The 21,589-nt window shown below is 43.6% G+C and overlaps 1 protein-coding gene across 3 annotated transcripts in view; it reads left to right on the top strand.

Moving 5' to 3' along the window:
* FKBPL (FKBP prolyl isomerase like) overlaps positions 1-21,269 on the top strand; it is a 55,153-nt gene extending 33,884 nt beyond the window's left edge. Inside the window, exons 2-4 of one of the 3 annotated variants that reach the window (XR_014025091.1) lie at positions 18,880-19,806; positions 20,565-20,656; positions 21,092-21,269. The gene's annotated coding sequence lies outside the window, so the exon portion shown is untranslated. Of the gene's footprint in view, positions 1-18,879; positions 19,807-20,564; positions 20,889-21,091 lie in introns of those variants that run through there. The other 2 variants (XR_014025092.1, XR_014025093.1) reach the window with 2 other exon arrangements.
* The last annotated feature ends 320 nt before the right edge of the window (positions 21,270-21,589 follow it).

Raw genomic sequence — 21,589 nt, 5'->3', positions numbered from 1 at the left:
TCAAATCCTGGACATATATTGGGGAGAGAACAAGTGGGTTTAATTAGGCTTCCTGAATGGATTCTGTTAATCACATGGTCCAGGAAATCCTATTGGATTACATCTGAATGGGGAGGCATGTGGTGTGATTTTGGTTACATAAACTATTTCCCTTCCAGTCTGAACATATCAAATTGATTTCTGGAGAGCAAATGAAGCATAAAAATGTCAACAACAACAAAAGGCATGGAGCTGAAACACCAATGCCAAAGCCTTGGCTTGAGAGGAGACAGTCCCTTAATATATACTGCTCAAAAAAATAAAGGGAACACAAAATAAGATATCCTACTATTAAATACAGTACATTGTGTTGTTTAAGTGTTCCCTTTATTTTTTTGAGCAGTATATTACATGGGTGTCCCATGTCCCACCAAGAGGCACGGCCCAAGATGGCTGGATGGTTGTTTCTCCATTCTACCAAATGAGAGGAAATTCTTGTGGCTGTGGCTTATCTTCCTTCACTCGACACTACTTTATAATAATAATAATAATTTATTATTATTATTATTATTATTATTATTATTATTATTATTATTATTATTAATAATAATAATAATTATAAAGTAGTGTCGAGTGAAGGAAGATAAGCCACAGCCACAAGAATTTCCTCTCATTTGGTAGAATGGAGAAACAACCATCCAGCCATCTTGGGCCATGCCTCTTGGTGGGACATGGGACACCCATGTAATATACTGCTCAAAAAAATAAAAATAAAGGGAACACTTAAACAACACAATGTACTGTATTTAATAGTAGGATGTCTTATTTTGTGTTCCCTTTATTAATAATAATAATAATAATAAGGGACGCGGTGGCTCAGTGGGTTAGGACGCTGAGCTTGTCGATCAGAAGGTCGGCGGTTTGGCGGGTTGAATCCCGAGTGCCGCGTAACAGAGTGAGCGCCTGTTACTCGTCCCAGCTTCTGCCAACCTAGCAGTTTGAAAGCACGTAAAAATGCAAGTAGAAAAATAGGGACCACTACGGTGGGAAGGTAACAGCGTTCCGTGCGCCTTTGGCATCTAGTCATGCCGGCCACATGACCACGGAGATGTCCTCGGACAAGCGCTGGCTCTTCGGCTTTGAAACGGAGATGAGCACCGGCCCCTAGAGTCGGAAACGACTAGCACACATGTGCGGGGGAACCTTTACCTTTAATAATAATGATGATGATGATGATGATGATAATAATAATAATAATAATAATAATAATAATAATAATAATAATAATAATAATAAGAAGAAGAAGAAGAAGAAGAAGAAGAAGAAGAAGAAGAAGAAGAAGAAGAAGAAGAAGAAGAAGTTGCAAGGGACCTTGGAGGTCATCTAGTCCAACCCCCTGCTCAGGCAGGAAACCCTATACCATTTCAGGCCAATGGCTGTCCAGTCTCTTCTTAAAAACCTCCAGTGTTGGAGCATTCACCACTTCTGGAGGCAGGTTGTTCCACTGGTTAATTGTTCTAACTGTCAGGAAGTTTCTCCTTAGTTCTAGGTTGCTTCTCTCCTTGACTAGTTTCCATCCATTGCTTCTTGTCCTGCTTTGGAGAATAGCTTGACTCCCTCTTCTTTGTGGCAGCCCCTAAGATATTGGAACACTGCTATCATGTCACCCCTCACCCTTCTCTTCATTAAACTACACATACCCAATTTCAGCAACCGTTCCCTATATGTTTTAGCCTCCAGTCCCCCAATCATCTTTGTTGCTCTTCTCTGTACTCTTTCTAGAGTCTCAACATCTTTTTTGCATGTGGTGACCAAAACTGGATGCAGTATTCCAGGTGTGGCCTTACCAAAGCATTGTAAAGTGGTATTAGTACTTCACTTGATCTTGATTCTATCCCTCTGTTAATGCAGCCTAGCACTGTGTTGGCTTTTTTGGCAGCTGCAGCACACTGCTGGCTCATATTGAAGTGATTGTCTACTAAGACTCCGAGATCTCTCTCACAGTTACTACTATTGAGCAAGGTACCACCTATACCTATGCATTTGATTTTTCCTGCCTAAATGTAGAACCTTACTTTTTTCACCATTGAATTTCATTTTGTTAGATAGTGCCCAGTGTTCGAGTCTGTCCAGATCCTCCTGTATCTTAAGCCTATCTTCTGGAGTATTGGCTATTCCTGCCAGCTTGGTGTCATCTGCAAATTTGATGAGTTCCCCATCTATCCCCTCATCCCCTTATACACGTACCCTTCCCTTCAAATCAGTCTTGGTTTCTGACAAACCCAAACTGCCGGATTTTCTTGGCAAGATTTTTAAAAGTACTTTTCCCCTGCCTTCTCCCTTGTTGGAGAAGACAAACCACCTCACATCCTGGGCAAAAACTGTTTCAACGCCTCCCCTCAGGACGCCACTATAGGGCATTGCATGCCAAAACAACTAGACACAGAGAGTTTTTTCCCCTCATGCTATCTCTCTTCTGAACAACTCATTCACACAACATTGAATTATGTCTAAGGATATTTACCCATCTGTTTTACTATTCTTCTCATCTTACCTACTACCTTCTCCTATTGGTAGCTTATGATTATATCACTTTGTTGTTTGTATGTACACTGAGAGTTTATGGATCGGAGACAAATTTCTTGTCTGTCCAATCACTCTTGGCCAACTAAAGTATTCTGTTCTACTGTGGCCTGTCAAGAAAACAAACTGACGGATCATTGAACAAATCAATCCAGAGTTCTCACTTGAGAGAATCTTATTTTAGACGCATGATGTGAAGGCCCAGCTCTCTGGAAAAAGCCTGATGCTAGAAAAGGTGGAAGGAAAGAGATGACCAGCAACCAAATGAACAGACTCAGTTACCCTGGTGTTAGCCATAGATCATGATAAGGTTCTTAGCCCAGTGTGTCCCTGACCAAAATACAGTAGCATCCGATTTGGAAAGGTAAATTAATCTATTTTTATTTATGCGTATTTCAAAACATTTTATTAACCTTATATATTAATCTTATATATTATCTCCTATTGTATTGTCCACATGTCTCTGTGTTATATATATGTGATTGTGAGTGTGTGTGTGTGTGTGTATGATGCAATCAATGAAGTACAAATTGATGTGTGTGGGGGTGTGGGTGTGGGTGTTAAAAATATACAAAATCCTTGAACTCTGGGATAAATAAAAACACCTGTTTATTGTTTAAAAACAGTAAAACAATAAAAAAACAACCGTTCGTGGTAAAAACAACTATTGCCTTAGCTTGTGCCGGTCCTCTGCCGGTGTCATCAGAGTGAACCATATAGAGCTGTTACCAGCTTACCAAGCATTAAAGGCGCATGAACAACAACGAAAAGTACTGCCCACACTCAGAAAAAAAGGGGACAACTTGGAGGTGTCCTGGGCAATGGCCTCTGCTCCTCTGAAGTGAAAAGAGTGGTTGTTGTTGACCATACGTGTCCATATCTGTGAGAATTGCACATGCCTTTTGACAGCCAACTTGTGCTCATGGACTCTCATTGGCTAGCATAACTTGAGTCATGACCAGCAACTATACATATTCCATGTAACAATTCATAAAGGTAAAGGTAAAGGTTCCCCCACACATGTGTGCTAGTCGTTTCCGACTCTAGGGGCCGGTGCTCATCTCCGTTTCAAAGCCGAAGAGCCAGCGTTTGTCCGAGGACGACTCCGTGGTCATGTGGCCGGCATGACTAGACGCCAAAGGCGCACGGAACGCTGTTACCTTCCCACTGTAGTGGTCCCTATTTTTCTACTTGTATTTTTACGTGCTTTTGAACTGCTAGGTTGGCAGAAGCTGGGACGAGTAACGGGCACTCACTCTGTTATGCGGCACCCGGGATTCGACCCGCCAAACTGCCGACCTTCTGATCGACAAACTCAGCGTCCTAACCCACTGAGCCACCACGCCCCAACAATTCATAGCATCCCATAATATTCTTGTTAATGTCTAATTGAATGTTCAAGAGGTGTGGGTTTTTACATTACAATTAGTTTTTAAGTTACTACAGTTCATCTTTCTGTCTCTTATCAGAAATCCACATTCCACATAAAGAGCTTGCTTCTTACTTCAAAGAAACTAGAGACATTAATCAAAAGTGCTCCTTATTATTGAAATCATTTTTTTCAAAGACGCCCCTTTCTTCCTCCCATCACTGGTGATGGGCGGACCTTTGGAAGACCAAGTTATGGACAGAACGCTCATGGAGAAAAACCTAACTATATGGTCACTAAGAGTTGACAAACATTTGATGGCATCAATCTTCTTCCTAAGACTGGAAGCGAGGACTGGTCCAAAGCCATCCAGCTGGTTTTGTGCCTAAGACAGTTTCTAGCCTAGGATCTTAAATCGCTACACCAAACCGGCTCTTATTTGTTGTTGCTGTTGTTAGTTGCAAAGTCGTGTCTGACCCATCGCGACCCTATGGACAATGTTCCTCCAGGCCTTCCTGTCCTCTACCATCTTCTGGAGTCCATTTAAGCTCACGCCTGCTGCTTCAGTGACTCCATCCAGCCACCTCATTCTCTGTCGTCTCTTTCTTCTCTTGCCCTCAACCTTTCCCAGCATTAGGCTCTTCTCCAGTGAGTCCTTCCTTCTCATTAGGTGGCCAAAGTATTTGAGTTTTAGCTTCAGGATCTGGCCTTCTAAAGAGCAGTCAGGGTTGATCTCCTCTAGGACTGACCAGTTTGATCGCCTTGCAGTCCAAGGGACTCGCAGGAGTCTTCTCCAGCACCAGAGTTCAAAGGCCTCAATTCTTTGCCGCTCAGCCTTTTTTATGGTCCAGCTTTCACTGCCATACTTTGCTCTTATTTAGTTAATATTATGTATTTCTAAGTCCTTGGATCAGGTGTTGAGTTTGGCTCAGTTCTGCATGTTGGATGAAGTCTAAGAAGGTTCAAGGACAGACAACTCCCCCTTCCCTTATCTGGCTCGGCAGGAAAACTCAGAAGCCCACTTTTATTTTACTCCAGTTAATAAAACACAATATTGTTCAGCATTCCTGTAAATCAGCATTTCTCCCTTCTGCCACAACCAGTTACCGCCAGCACCATGCATCACTCACCACCCTGCGATGGCAATCCAGAAGACAATTGCTCGATTGTGGTAAAGGCCCACAACACAGACTGGACTCAATACAGCATTCTTTCTCTGTCTGAGTTAAGCAGGCCAATGCACGGCTGCTTCACTTAGCGGTATTGGGGGGGTTGGTCAAAAAAGTCAACATGGCATCCTCAATTATGTGATCCAAGTCCCTATCCTTTCCTATGTGCAATACATAGGGGGGGAAAGGGTCAAGGATTTGATCGCTGCCATCTCGACTTATAGAATAACAAGCTAAAAGGGACCTTGGAGGTCTTCTAGTCTGACCCCTGCTCAAGCAGGAGACCCTACACCAGTTCAGACAATATATCATTTTGTCCAATCTCTTAATTAAAAACCTCCAGGATTGGAGCACCCACAAATGGAAGCAAGTAGTTCCACTGATTAATTGTTCTCACTGTCAGGAAATTCCTCCTTAGTTCTAGGTTGCTTCTCTCCTTGACTAGTTTCCATCCATTCCATCGGCCTTCTGGTGCTTTGGCGAGTAGGTTGACCCCGCTCTTCTTTGTGGCAGCCCCCTTATACTTCTTTGACTGCCTCCCCATAGATGTTGCTTCTTCTCTATGGTGGTGAGAGAAGGGAGTCCCAAAGGTGCTTTTTTATTCAACCAGGCAACTGAACTTTGTTTATCTTTGAAGACATTTCGCTTCTCGTCCAAGAAGCTTCTTCAGTTCTGACTGGATGGTGGGGAAGCTGAAGAAGCTTCTTGGATGAGAAGCGAAATGCCTTCAAGCAAAAACAAGGAAGTCCAGTTGCCTGGTGAAAAAGCATCTTTGGGACAACTACGGTATGACCCGGATGACTGTGAATCTTCGCAGACATTTGACAGGAGGGAGTTTTGTGTTGTTTCTTGAGCAGTCCAGGTAACATTAATAAGGAGAGGCTTTATGCAGCCTTAGCAATGGTTGGGCTCTGTCATTCCATATGCGAGGAAAGACACACCCCCCCCTCAAAGCCTGAATATCAATTCAGTGTATCGGATTCTTGGCTGCTTCCCACTTAACTGCACCCTGACCCCCGTTCATTGTGTTTTGCCTTTATTTTGAATTAAAGGCTCAGCACAAAATGAATCACTGGAGCAACAGAACAGAATTAGTTAATTTGGTTCAGATCATCCTTTTTGCTCAAGGATGTTAAAGGGAGGGGGGGGAAATACTGCACCAGCCCTGCTCATTCTCTCAACCTCGCCTATCTTGCAGGACTGTTGGGAAGATAAAATACCGTTGCACTGGAATATAAAAGAAAGGAGCACACAGTCTTCAAGAATCAACTCTTTAAATCTGCGCATAAATACAGTAGTCCTCAACTTACAACAGTTCACATAGTGATGTTCAAAGCTACAACGGCACTGAAAAAAGTGACTTATCACCATTTTTCACACCGACGACTCTTGCGGCATCCCCACGGTCACATGATCAAAATTCAGCCACTTGGCAACGGATTCCTATTTATGACGATTCCAGTGTCCCGTGTGTGTGTGTGTGTGTGTGTGATGTGATCCCCTTTTGCGACCTTCCGACAAGCAAAGTCAATTGGGAAGCCAGCTTCACTTAACAACTGTGCTATTCACTTAACAACTGCAGTGATTCACTTAACAACGGTGGCAAGGAAGGTCATAAAATGGAACAACATTCACTTAAGAAACATCTCACCTAGCAACATAAATTTTGGGCTCCGTCATGGTCGTAAGTCGAGGACTACCTGCACAAGGCAGGTTTTCTGAGCTCTAAAAAGGACAACCCTCTTCACGTATAAATATAGCAGTAGCACTTAGACCAGGGGTGTCAAACTCAATTTCATTGAGGGCCGCATCAGCATTGCAGTTGCCCTCAGGGGGCCGGGTGGGTGTGGCCAGGGTGGGCGTGGCCTACTGGGTGGGTGTGGCTAGAGTGGGTGTGGCCTACTGGGTGGGCATGGCCAGCTCTACATTGTTTGCATCAAGGGTGCCTATGGGGGCCTGGGCAGGAGTGGGACAGATCTGAGGGTCTCTGGCAGAAGGAGGGTCTCTGGGCCAGGGCCAAGGCAGTGGGGGCCGTTCCCTAACTGTTTCCAGGATGCCTTCGCGGGCCACATGAAACCACTTCGTGGGCTGGATCTGGCCCCCGGGCCTTGTGTTTGACATGTCTGGCATACAGCATGGTGATACAGAGCAGGCCTGTGGTTTCTCTCTGCATGAGGAATCATTAAATAAATAATTTAGACACAGAGTAAGGGCAGAGAGGACACAGAATTACTCCAGCGCAAATGCAGTTATGCAACCTCTCTCTCTCTCTCTCTCTCTCTCTCTCTCTCTCTCTCTCTCTCTCTCTCTCTCTCTCTCTCTCTCTCTGGGCTTGATCTCCCAGGAACATCATTTCATTTCAGCCTATTAACATTTCCTTAATAAATACAAGAGCCAATTTGGGGTCAGGGTTAAGGCAGCAGGCTAGAAACCAAGAGACGGTGAGTTCTAGTTCTACCTTAGGGACAAAAGGAGCTGGGTGATCTTGGGCCAGTCATTAGAACAGAATTGAGCTGGAAGGGTCCTTGGAGGTCTTCTAGTCCAGCCCCCTGCTCAAGCAGGAGAACCTATGCCATTTCAGACATGTGACTGTCTAGCGGCTAGCGTCTTTTTAAAAACCTCCAGTGATGGAGCAGCCACAATTTCTGGAGGCAAGCTGTTCCACTGGTTAATTGTCCTCACTGTTAGGAAGTTTCTCCTTAATTCCAGGTTGCTTCTCTCTTTGGTCAGTTTCCAACCATTGTTGCTTGTCTTTCCCTCCGGTGTTTTGGAGAATAATTTGACCCCCTCTTCTTTGTGTAGCTCCTCAAATACTGGAATACTGCTATCATATCACCCCGTTTTTTCTTTTCTTTAGACTAGCCCAGGGGTAGGCAACCTCGGCTCTTCCGGTGGACTTCCGGTGGCGACGCAGCGCCGAAGACAGCCGTCTCCGGGCTGTCCGCTCCGCAGCTGTGTTTATCCATCGTAAACAGCGCCGATCAGCTGTTTAGATGGATTTGAAGCCCCCTCCTCGGGAGAAGAGGAGGGGGTGAGGCCCCAGGTAGGGGTTGAGCTCTCCGGGGCCGCCTGAGCTGAGAGTTTGGGCGGCTGAAGGATTGAGCCCCCCCCGAAGCCTGGGTTGCTCCGAGCTGCGCAGCGTCTCTGCTCCGTGATTTTTGGAGCAGAGCCAGGCGTTAGCAACCACCCCTGCCAGAAGGAAATACCCTGGAGTATCAAGATGCAAGCAGAGCGGTACAGGAGGTCAAGGTGATGTGGACTTTTATCTTTACTCTCTAGCTCAATGGATTTTATAGCTTTAAAGTGAAAGTGCGCAACAAGTGAAAGTGGGGAAAGATGGCGGCCAAAACTTCTAAAGCTCTTCGGAGTGCGGGGTCTTCGCCGGTGCAGCAGACCTCGTTGCAAGCTTTGCTTCCTCCTGCACCTCCTCCGGCATTGACGCTTAAGGATTTACAAGATGCTTTTGAAAAGCATTCACAATTAATGTCTGATATGATGGATGAAAAGTTGAAAAAGCTGGAGGAGAAATTGGAGAAGAAGATGGAAGAGAAGTTTAGAGCAATGAGGGTAGACATGTTGTCTATAATTGAAAGTGTAGCTGAATGTGTGCAACAGCTGGGGGAAAAAGTGGAGGATCTCAGTCAAAAGAACTCGATATTAGAAGTAAAGGTATTAGAGAATGAAAATATAAGGGACAAAATGGATGGAGAATTGAGCCTTGTTCAGTACCATCAGATGCAGTATGCTATTAGAATCAGGGGCTTAAAAGAGAATCTTAAAGAAGATTTAAAGCAGCAGATCTCTGAGGCTTTGGAAGTGGTATTGGGCCAGCCAGCATCTGAAATTGAGGGAAGCATGGATAAAAATTTTCGTGTAAATTCATGGATTGCAAGACAGAGGAAGTTACCCAGAGATGTGGTGGTCTATTTTACAAAGAGAGTAATTAGTAATTAGTAATTAGTAATTAGTAATTCAAGCTGCTTATGATACTAAATTGGTAGTTGCTGAGCAAGAAGTCCTGGTTTTAAAAGAGATTCCTCCAAAGATTTTAAGGAGAAGGAAAGATTTTGCATTTCTTACACAGGAACTTAAGAAATGTGATATCAAGTTTAGATGGGAGATTCCAGTCGGACTGGTGGTGATGCACGAAGGTAAAAGACATCGTCTGGTTACTGTGGCCCAGGCACGTGATTTTTACAGCAACGTGTTAAAAGTAACCCCCCTATCACTTCTGGATGCTGCAAAGGGATATGGCGAGGGAAAGCCTCAAGATGTTGCAGATAGACAGACAGAGGAGAATGGTGTTCGAGGGGATCAAGTTACAGTCTCATCGGCTGCTGCTGGAGAGCAGAGGATGTCGCGTGCCGCCCTAAGACGAGCGAGACGAGAGCAAGAGCAAGATCAGCAGAAAGTTATGGAACCTCCAAAGCGTACTTACAGTGAAGCTGTGGGAGGGGCGCGGTCCAAAGAAGTTACAGGGGCCATTTCAGATGTGCTCCAAAAGCTTTGGGGCGTCAAGATTGGTGACTAAATTTCTAATTTAGAATGTCAGTGGATTAAATTCATCATAGAGGAGAAAGAAAGTCTTTCAATATTCAAAACAATTTAAGACTGATGTTATTTGGTTGCAAGAAACGCATATTAGGGTTATGGACCAAAAGTATTTATTGAATTTAAGATTGGGTACGCAAGCTCCTAATTAACAACAAGTTGACTTTTCTTAACTTACTACACATAAAGGGTACTTAATTGGATTAAAAAAAAATTTAAATTTTTTATTTTTTTTTTCATTGGAGATTGGAATGGTGTCCTAGACGTATAGATGGATAAAGCGGGGCTTTTTTTTTTTTAAGCGTGTCATGAGTCATGCTAGATTTTTTTTTATTTGAACTCAAGGATGATCTGGAATTGTGAGACATTTGGCGTGATATATGCAAGAACTATTTTTGATCATAGTTCAGTTTGGTTGGAGATTAATAAGGTTAATAGAGATAGGTGCTTTTGGCGCGTAATTGAGAATTTGTTTAGAAATTAGAGGTAAATAGTAGATGAAAGGTTTTGTTTTTTTTTGAAATTAATATGAATAAGGATTGGGACTAAGAAATTTCATTTAGCATTTGAGTAAAGCTCCTTTTCTGTTTTTCTTCTTTTTTCTATCTGTAATATTAATATTGTTTGTAATCATTTTACATGAGCTAGAGGGTGATAGAATTAATAGTTTATTGTAGATAGCATATGGATGCTTATGTTTGTTTTTTGTTTTTATACCCTGTATTTAGCTCTGGGAAGTTGGGGGGGGAGGGGGGAATGGGGGAGAGGGATAGGGAGGGTTAGATAGGGGTGGGGGAGGGGGGATTGATAAAATTAAAATGTACTGTAAAACTTTTTAAATAAAAAAAGAATTACTCCAGCGCAAATGCAGTTATGCAACCTCTCTCTCTCTCTCTCTCTCTCTCTCTCTCTCTCTCTCTCTCTCTCTCTCTCTCTCTCTCTCTCTCTCTCTCTCTCTCTCTCTCTCTCTCTCTCTCTCTCTCTCTCTCTGCTTGATCTCCCAGGAACATCATTTCATTTCAGCCTATTAACATTTCCTTAATAAATACAAGAGCCAATTTGGGGTCAGGGTTAAGGCAGCAGGCTAGAAACCAAGAGACGGTGAGTTCTAGTTCTACCTTAGGGACAAAAGGAGCTGGGTGATCTTGGGCCAGTCATTAGAACAGAATTGAGCTGGAAGGGTCCTTGGAGGTCTTCTAGTCCAGCCCCCTGCTCAAGCAGGAGAACCTATGCCATTTCAGACATGTGACTGTCTAGCGGCTAGCATCTTTTTAAAAACCTCCAGTGATGGAGCAGCCACAATTTCTGGAGGCAAGCTGTTCCACTGGTCAATTGTCCTCACTGTTAGGAAGTTTCTCCTTAATTCCAGGTTGCTTCTCTCTTTGGTCAGTTTCCAACCATTGTTGCTTGTCTTTCCCTCCGGTGCTTTGGAGAATAATTTGACCCCCTCTTCTTTGTGGCAGCTCCTCAAATACTGGAATACTGCTATCATATCGCCCCGTTTCTTCTTTTCTTTAGACTAGCCCAGGGGTAGGCAACCTCGGCTCTTTTATGACTCATGGACTTCAACTCCCAGAATTCCCGAGTCAGCATACTGACTCGGGAATTCTGGGAGTTGAAGTCCATGAGTCATAAAAGAGCCGAGGTTGCCTACCCCTGGACTAGCCAAACCCAAGTCCTGCAGTTGTTCTTCCTATGTTTTAGTCTCTGGGCCTTTGATCATCTTAGTTGCTCTTCTCTGAACTTTTTCCATTCTCTCTCAGCCCTACAAAGGAGGCAATGGCTAACCACTTCTGAAAAATCTTATCAGGAAAACTTCAGGGACTAGTCCAGGCAGTCTCTAGTAGAACACTGATTTGAAGAACTCAAAATATTAAGAATAAATGAGTGAAAATAATCAAACCGAAACAGGATTCCAAATCATGGTTATTCAATGTGCAATTGTCAGCCACCATGAATATATTTGTGCACTGGCCCCTTAATTACAGGTGCTCCTTGACTTACTACCATTCATTTAGAGTCCATTTAACATTGCAACAGCCCTGAAAACACGGACGTCTGAACGTTTTTCATACCTAATGACCGTTGCAGCATCCCTATGGTCACATGATTAAATACCAGATGCTTGGTAACTGGCATGTATTTGTGAAAGTTGCAGTGTCCCAGGATCACATGATCACCTTTTGCGACCTTCTGACAATCACTATCAGTGAGTAAGCCAGATTCACTTAACAACCGCGTTACTAACTTAACTACTGCAGTGATTTGTTTAAAAACAGTGGCAAGAAAAGTCATAACACACCAACAGAGTTGTAGGAACCTTGGGAGTTCTTTGAGTCCCTCATGAAATGGGGCAAAACTCACTTAAGAACTGTCTCGCTTAGCAACTGACATTTCAGGCTCAATTTTGGTCGTATGTGGAGGACTACCTGTACAAGCCGACTTCTCCCCTCGACCAAGGCAAATTTCTGGCCTCAGAAGGTGTTTAGACCCTGGTTGTTAGGCCCATCCAGGTGGTGACACAGGAGAAGCAAAAGACAGGAATCTGTTTTCACTATGTTCAATCAATCAGAATAGAGCTGGAAGGGATCTTGGAGGTCTTCTAGTCCAACCCCTTGCTTAAGCAGGAGACCCTCTACCATTTCAGACAGGTGACTGTCTAGTCTCTACTTAAAAACCCCAGTAGTGAAGCACCATGACATCTGAAGGCAAGCCGTTTCACTGGTTAATTGTTCTCACTGTCTGGAAGTTTCTCCTTGTTCTGTACCAGCCTGCTACCGGCCCTGCAGAAAAGGCAGGGACAACCCCTTTACAAACGGCAAGAGGCTGGAATGACGCCTGCCAAATTTATAGCTACAAAAACAAACAAGACACGAACCAAGAAACAGGAGCTTTAAGAAACACGAACTATCCAAGCGGTTGCCTTCAGCAAACCAGCCCTCCCCACACATTCCCCTTATATAGAGTTCAGGGCGTGGCTTCTCTCTGCCTCCTTCCGAGAAGCCCCATTGCCTTCCTCTGTTTACTCCTAATTGACTGCCTCCTGCATCGGGCGTCCTTGAACAGGGCCAGCTGTGGGTCATCTTCATCCACGCTGTCAGGCTCACACAGCTGGGTCTCCGTGGTGACCAAGTGGGAGGGGCCTGGCTGAGGGCTCTCATCAGCAAGATCTTCAACCCCCTCAGCAAGGTCTTCAACACCCCCCTCCTCCTCCTCTGAGTCGTCCGACCCAAATGCCGAACCCACAGGCTGACCCTGAATCACAACACTCCTTAATTCCAGATTGCTTCTCTCCATTGCTTCTTGTCTTGCCTTCTGGGGCTTAGGAAAATAAGTTGACCGCCTTCTTCTTCGTGGCAGCCCCTCAAATACTGGAATACTACTATCATGTCACCCCCTGGTCCTTCCGTTCTCTAGATTAGCCAAACCCAAATCCTGCAACTGTTCTTCATATGTTTTAGTCCCCAGGCCTTTAATCATCTTAGCTGCACTTTTTCCAAAAGTCTCAACATCTTTTTTTGTAACATGGTGACCAAAACTGGACGCAATATTCCAGGTGTGGCCTTACTAAGGCTTTATAAGGCGGTACTAATACGTCACGTGATTTCGATTACTAATACTTCAGGGGATTTTGACTTAATACTTCACGTGAGTTCCTTCCCCCTTCTATACCGCAAAGGGGCACTTCCCCGGCAGAAAATTGTTTTCCCACATACCCGTTTTTCCAAACATCCACGTGCTGGAGAACAAACCTTCATGACTAAGAGGGCACCAAGGCGCCAGTTCTTAAGTGCTCGATCAATGCAAAGAGGTTGGCACTGCGTTGGGTGTGGGTGGCATGTTCTGAAATGAATGCTGGATTGCTTTGCTGGCAATAGCAAGTAGCTTTGTGCGGGTTTTTTTTCCCCTTTTTTGTCAGCTCCTGCCTACATTTACTTCACCTCTTATAAAGCAGAAGATAATTTTATACACTTCCATTCTGACAATGAGTCCCGGGCTGTGCAGCCTGCATTCAATTAATTAATTCATTCCTTTCCCCTTTTTTGGGTCTTCAGCTCAACACTTTAAACCGTTGTGTGTCAAGCTCAGCTTAGTAGCCAGTTAAAATGCCACTGATGCAAGTGCAACCACATACCTGAGAGGGCCATTACATAGTTTTATTTAATGAGAAGGTTAATGGGATTCAGCTTAACACTGCAAACAGGAGACCTTAACTGTGCTTTCAGAATCTCTTTGCCTTTCGGCTGAGTGCACTAGCAGCACATTTTCCGGTCCTACATTTAGGCAAGAAAAATCAAATGCACAGGTATAGTATAGGTGGTACCATGCTCAATAGTAGCAACTGTGAGAGGGATCTCGGAGTCCCAGTGGACAATCACTTAAATATGAGCCAGCCGTGGGCTGCAGCTGCCAAAAAAGCCAACGTAGTGCTAGGCTGCATTAACAGATGGACAGAATCAAGAACACGTGAAGCGTTAATACCACTTTACAATGCCTTGGTAAGGCCACACCTGGAATACTGCATCCAGTTTTGGTCACCACGATGTAAAAAAGATGTCGAGACTCTAGAAAGGGTACAGAGAAGAGCAACAAAGATGATTAGGTGTCTGGAGGCTAAAACATATGAGGAACAGTTGCTAGAATTGGGTATGTCTAGTTTAATGAAAAGAAGGACTCTCTCTCTCTCTCTCTCTCTCTCTCTCTCTCTCTCTCTCTGTGTGTGTGTGTGTGTGTGTGTTCCAATATCTAAGGAGCTACCATAAAGAAGAGGCGTCAACAACCTATTCCCCAAAGCACCTGAAGGCAGCACAAGAAGCAGCAGATGGAAACTAATCAAGGAGAGAAGCAACCCAGCACTAAAGAGAAATTTTCTGACATTATAGCCCAACATACAAAAAAAAACCTACTGCAAAAGACAAACTAAAAACAAAAATTAAAAGAAGCAAGAAAATGGTAAGAGAACACCTATCCGACTTTGACAATTGTAAACACCGGTACCTGACAGATTATGTCCCAGAGTTTTGAAAGAGCTGGCAGATGCTATCTCAGAACCATTGCACCATATCTTTCAAAAATCCTGGAGCACCAAGGAAGTACCTGAGTATTGGAAAAGGGCTTATGTGGTTCCCATCTTTGAGTAAAGGAAGAAAAAAAAACAGACCTAGGAAACTACAGACCAATCAGTCTAACATCAATACCTGGGAAAATCATGGAAAAGATCATCAAAGATCAGATTTGCGAACAACTAGAACCCACCAATGTTATAACCGGTAGCCAGCACAGGTTTGTCAAAAACAGATCATGCCGAACCAATCTTATTTCATTCTTTGATAAAGTGACTAAATTAGTAAGGCATTTCAGTAAGGCATCTGACAAAGTAGGCCACAACCTGCTGCTTATTAAGCTAGAAAAAGATGGGGTTCCCAACCCCCAGACCGTGGACCGGTACCAGGCCGTGACATGCCAGCAACCGGGCCGCACAAACAAACAAAGCCCCGTCCGTGGAATGCAGGCAGCACACAAAACCACACCCCCTCCGGTCCGCAGAAAAACCTCTCTCCATGTAACCAGTCCCTGGCGCCCAAAAGGACCATACTCAGCGAGTAGTCCCCAATGGTACTACATCCACATACGTCCCTTCCAGCTCTATTCTATTCTATTCTATTCTATTCTATTCTATTCTATTCTATTCTATTCTATTCTATTCTATTCTATTCTATTCTATTCTATTCTATTCTATTCCATTTTCTATTCTATTCTATTCTATTCTATTCTATTCTATTCTATTCTATTCAATATTCTATTCCATATTCTATTCTATTCTATTCTATTCATTCCTTTCCATATTCTATTCTATTCTATTCTATTCTATTCTATTCTATTCTATTCTATTCTATTCTATTCTATTCTATTCTATTCTATTCCATTTTCTATTCCATTCCATTCCATTCCATTCCATATTCTATTCTATTCTATTCTATTCTATTCTATTCTATTCTATTCTATTCTATTCTATTCTATTCTATTCTATTCTATTCTATTCTATTCTATTCTATTCACAGTTAGAACAATTAATCAGTAGAATAACTTGCCTCCAGAAGCTGTGGATGCTCCATCACTGAAGGCTTTTACCAAAGAATCTGGACAGCCACTTGTCTGAAATACCGTCGTATGCTCCAACATTGAAAGTTTTTAAGAAGAGATTGGACAACATTTGTCTGAAATGGTATAGGATTTCCTGCCTGAGCTGGGAGTTGGACTAGAAGACCTCCAAGGTCCCTTCCAACTCTGTCATACTGTTACATTCAAGTTGTTTTCTTTGTCTCTGGAGACTGATACAGCTCATTGTTTCTTATTTCATGGAGGATCCAGCAAAATGTCTTGGAAATGTTTGCTTCTACCATTCGTAGTGACAACTGAACCCAGTCTTTCAATCAACCCCAGTTTTGTCATTGGCTCCTAAAGGAAAACCACAAAGTGATGAAAAACCGGCATTCTCTGGAAGCAATTCTTCAGAGAGCACACGTGGGCCTGACAAATGCTTCCTGGAAATGGGAAAGAGGATGACAAGACAATTTCTGGAAAAAATCTTTTAGCGGGCAGACAAGGCCACAGAGAGATACCCAGCCAGAAAAAAAACAAAAAAAAAACCCCAAACCAAAAAAATAATGAGAAGACTTCTATCAAAACTCACTTTGTGCAACTAATGATGGGGGTCTCCCGATACTCCCACGTAACACCTCTACTCCGCAAGCTGCATTGGCTTCCGGTTGCCCTCCGGGTGAAATTCAAGGTGCTGGTGATGACCTATAAAGCCCTACATGGCTTGGGTCCGGGATATCTGAGGGAACTCCTGCTGCCGACATCAAGTTCCCTTCGTCCAGTGCGCTCCCACAGGGAGGGTCTTCTCAGGGTGCCACCGGTAAGAGATTGCCGGTGGACGACACCCAGGGATAGGGCCTTCTCAGTGGGGGCGCCTGCCCTTTGGAACCAGCTGCCAGTGGAGCTGAGGACTGCCCCCGACCTCCGTTCATTCCGCCGGGGCCTGAAGACCTGGCTCTTCGAGCTCTCTGGCCCAGGCTGAGGATTAATCTTATTTTAATTGGGGTTTTATTTATACAGGGATAAATTTAATCTTTTTTAAACTTGGTTTTTAACTTTTGTATTTTTGGTTTTTAATTACCCTGTAAACCGCCCTGAGTCCTCCGGGAAAGGGCGGTATATAAATGTAATAAAATAAAATAAATAAACAAATAAATAAACAAATAAATAAACAAATAAATAAACAAATAAATAAACAAACAAATAAATAAATAAATAAATAAATAAATAAATAAATAAATAAATAATAGGTATGATAATAAACCCGGAAAAGGTTTATTATCATTACCTCATGCAGGCTGGATCCAGCTTGCTGAAAACAAAAACATCATTTGTCTTTATCCATATTTGCTCCTTTACAGTTCTCTCTTATTGCAGCCAAGTAGGCAGATTAAATTAAAATTTGGAATTTAGTATTTTAAAACAGGGGTCCACAATACCCAGGCTGTGGCCTGTTTGGAACCGGGCCGCAGAAGCGGCGACTGAGCACGCATGCAGCTCCACTTGTGCGATCAGCGGGCAAGTGCCACGCGAAGCTTCATTTGTGCACGTGAGACATTTGTCAAATGACCTTTTCCCCATTGTGCGACCTTTCTTGCCACGCTTGTTCAGTGAATTGCTGCAGTTGTTAAATTAGCAACACGGTTGTTAAGCGAATCCGGTTTCCCCATTGATCTTGCTTGTCAGAAGATCGCAAAAGGTGAACACGTGACCCCCCCAGAACACAGCGATGGTCATAAGTATGAACCAGTTGCCAAGCATCCACATTTTGATCACATGAGCCAGGGGATGCTACAGAGGTCGTAAGTGTGAAAAATGGTCATAAGTCACTTTTTTCCAGTGTTGTAGCTTTGAACGGTCGCTAAACGAACTGTTGTAAGTCGAGGATTATCTGTATAACACATATTAAAAGCTGTGCTTCTAACGTTCACCAGGAGGTGCTGATGCTTATATACATCGTCCTCAATTTACCACTGTTTAAGAACAGTTCAAAGTTTTGACGGCTTCAGGAAAAGTGATTTATGCACATTTACAACCATTGCACTTTCCCCTGTGGTCACACGATTGCGATTCGGACGCCTGGCAACCGGCTCGCATTTATGACTGGCGGCAGCATCCTGCAGTTGCACGATCACCACCTGTGACCTTCCAGCTGGTTTCTGACCAAAAAAAAAAATATGTTAATAGGGGAAGCTGGATTCGCTTCATGACCAGGTGATTCGGTTCGCAACCACTGCAAAAATAGTTGTAAAATTGAATCCAGTCATGGGGTGACTCGCTTTAGAACTGCACCGAGTTATGGTGGAAATTTCGGTTCCAATTTTAGTTCACTGAATGTATTGTAGACACAGATAGCAGATTCCTCCGTCTGGCAAGGTTTGCCTATAGCTGGGAAGCCAGCTTGGAAGAAATGTCACCTGTCATTCTTGTGTTTGAGCCCAACACTGCTTTATGGAGGAAACAGTGTGATTGAGCACCCGGAACATGGAACCAATCCCACACAGGTAGTCCTCGACTTACGACCACAACTGAGCCCAAAATTTCTGTGGCTAAGGCACAGAAACGTTAAGTGACTTTTGCTCCATTTTTATGACCTCCCTTGCCATAGTTGTTAAGTGAATCACTGCAGTTGTTAATTTAGTAACCCAGTTGTTAAGCGAATCTGGCTTTCCCCATTGGCTTTGCTTGTCAGGAGGTCGCAAAAGGGGATCACATGATCCCTGGGACACAGCAACGGTCATAAAAATGAACCGGTGGCCAAGTCACTTTGTTTTCAGTGTCGTTGTAACTTTGAATGGTCACTAAGTGAATGTTGTAAGTTGAGGACCACCTTGTACTGTACTAGGGTTGCAGATGAGTAATAATAAGTGATGGCCCATAATGATTACACCGAATCCTCCAGTTTCAACGCAGCAGAACATTAAATACTGCCCTTGAGAAGAGGCCGTGATTGCAACTGTAGAGGTTGCTGTTTTTAAAGGCTGAGACTTCTGGAGGCTGGACTAAGTGAGCATTTAATCTTCGCCCGGGAAGCTCTCTTTCCTGTGATATTGTTGTGATAAAAGGACCTGCCTCACATCAAAGGGATCAATTTGTCTCACAGGTGAATTTTCATTTCATTTTTAGGACAAGAACCTGGAATTGGAGCAATCCCATCACGGCCATCCAAGAAGCTCCGTACCTGTGCAGCAATTTCATCCTCCGTTTTTCAACCCGATGCAAATGGAAAGACATGCCAAGAATGCTGGGCAGAGGCAAGCAAAACCGGTAGATAAAACCTACCTCAGGTAGTCCTCAACTTACAACCATTCATTTAGCGACCGTTTGAAATTACAATGGCGCTGGAAAAAGTTACTTATGACCAGACCTCACACTTGCGACCGTCGCAGTATCCCCATAGTCACGTGATAGAAATTCAGGCGCTTGGCAACCAACATGTATTTATGGCAGTTGCAGTGTACTAGGGACATGTGATCACATTTAGCAAACTTCCGATAAGCGAAGTCAATGGGGAAGCCGGATTCACTTAACAACCGTGTTACTAACTTAACAACTGCAGTGATTTCACTTAAGTGGGGGGGGTATGGTTGGTTTTTGTCCTTGGTAGTTCCTTGATTTGGGTATTATTTTTTGCTTGACTGTTTGGTGTTAATCCTTGCTTATCTGGGTATTAGTTGCAGGAGAGGATTTGTTCTGGTCTTCCCGATTCCTGCTAAGCTTTTTATGGCCTCTTTTGAATGGTGTGTAAATGTGGTTTATCTCTTTGTATCTACTGATGGCTGAGTTGCCTGAAATCACACCCTGAACAACGCTGGTAGGACAAACTACTGTACATCAACAGGAAGCAAACCCCACGTGCCTTCGCACTGATGATGTTATTTAGTTGAGTAATGAAACCTTTGCAAGAAACTCAGAGCACACTAACACAGTCCAACCTGAGCTACAAAGATTCTTTTCTACTGAGAGTTTGTTCTCATCAAGGCAAGGAGAAACCCAAACTTCCTTGGGTTATGGATTGTTCCTAGGTCAAGGAATGTGCACGTGTATCTCCAGGTAAGTTTATTTATTTATTTTATTAAATTTATATACTGCCCTATTCCCGTAGGACTCAGGGCGGTTTACAGGGAAAATTAAAAGCATGACATACAAAAATTAAAATCAGTTTAAACAATTAATTAATTCAAGTCCCTGAAATTTAAAACTAAAACCCAATTAAAATTAAACCCCTCAGTCTGGGCCAGACAGATCGAAGAGCCAAGTTTTAAGGTCCCGGCGAAATGAACAAAGGTTGGGGGCAGTCCTAAGTTCCGTGGGAAGTTGGTTCCATAGGGCCGGCACGCCCACAGAGAACGCTCTTCCCCTGGGAATAACCTGCCAGCATTCCTTAACCAGCGGTATCCTGAGAAGGTCCTCCCTGTGGGAGCGCACAGGACGATGGGAAGTTGATGCCGGCAGCAGGTGTTCCCTTAGATAATCCGGACCCAAGCCATTTAGGGCTTTATAGGTCATTACCAGCACCTTGAATCTCCAAAATGCCAAACATCAAGGTACGAATTTTTAGGTAGATCATATAAAGCAGGGGTCCCCAACCCCCGGTCTGTGGACCAGTACCGGGCTGCGGCATGCCAGCAACCGGGCCGCACAAACAAGCAAAGCCCCATCTGCGGGATGCAGGCAGCACACAAAATCATGCGTACTCCGGTCCACAGAAAAACCTCTCTCCAAGGAACTGGTCCCTGGTGCCCCAAAGGTTGGAGACCTCTGGTATAAAGGGTATGCTATGCCAAACCATGTTTTTATTTTTATTATAGGATATAAGGACCCATCTACCAAACCCAATTCTGTGACAGTTAATCATCATTTGTGCTAGAGATGTCACTAGTTTGCTTCCCATCATCTCCAGGTCAGCTGTTTCCCCTTCCTCGTGTCAAGATTTAAGCTGAGTTTTCGGTGAACTGTTCATCCTAAATAATACGTCCCCTTGTCACTTGCTATTACAATGTCTGCCAGACAATTCCCTCGCTGCTTCCCGAAAACAACACGGACATATCCATGAAATCAGCAGCAGCTGAGCTCAAGACTTTGTATTTGGTGTTTAAAATATTAATTAACGATAGGAGGCTTGATATATAAATATCGCACGGACAAATTAACATAGCTGGGATGCCTTCTCTTCTACGCTGCAGTTTCTGCAAACATCAACCACACATTATCTAAATTAAGCTTCTGGGATATGACTTGGGGGAAAAAAACCCCACCACATTATTGATTCATGTTCTCTCTCTCTCTCTCTCTCTCTCTCTCTCTCTCTCTCTCTCTCTCGCTCTCATACACACAGATAAAAGCTGCTATATGACAACCCACATTCCCAAGACGTTTGCACCCCCTTTTTCTCCAAAATAGGACACCTCCCTACAGAATGAATTCATTTTAGTCAACTGGTTTGGTAGGGTTTGGGTTTTTTTTTAGGTCATCTTGCTTGATTCTGCCTGCTTTCTATTTCTAGAGGAAGTGTCCTGAGGGAGAAGAGAAGGGGGGGGGGGAAGGAAGGACGTGTAAATGGATCTGCTCATTTTTTTTAAAGTTACATATAATACAAGGAGACTGGTGTGTGTGGGGGGGAAGGGTGTGTGTGAGCTCAAGCAAATACAAAACCCATAAGGATTCCAGGGACTAAACTGGCCCCTTGTGGAAACTGTTCCGGAATAAAACAGTCTTATCTGAAAAGTATTAAAATGATGCAGTGGGTAAATAATTGAACGATGACTCAATACAGAGCCAACACTTACGAAATCCGTGTTATTTCCCATCCTCTCCCTCTTCTCATTTATCCTCT

Source organism: Vipera berus (genome assembly GCF_964194415.1).
Source record: "Vipera berus genome assembly, chromosome: 2".
Classification (NCBI taxonomy): domain Eukaryota; kingdom Metazoa; phylum Chordata; class Lepidosauria; order Squamata; family Viperidae; genus Vipera; species Vipera berus.
Note: the sequence above shows the minus strand (reverse complement) of the source record. Positions and strands in the feature narration are given on the sequence as shown.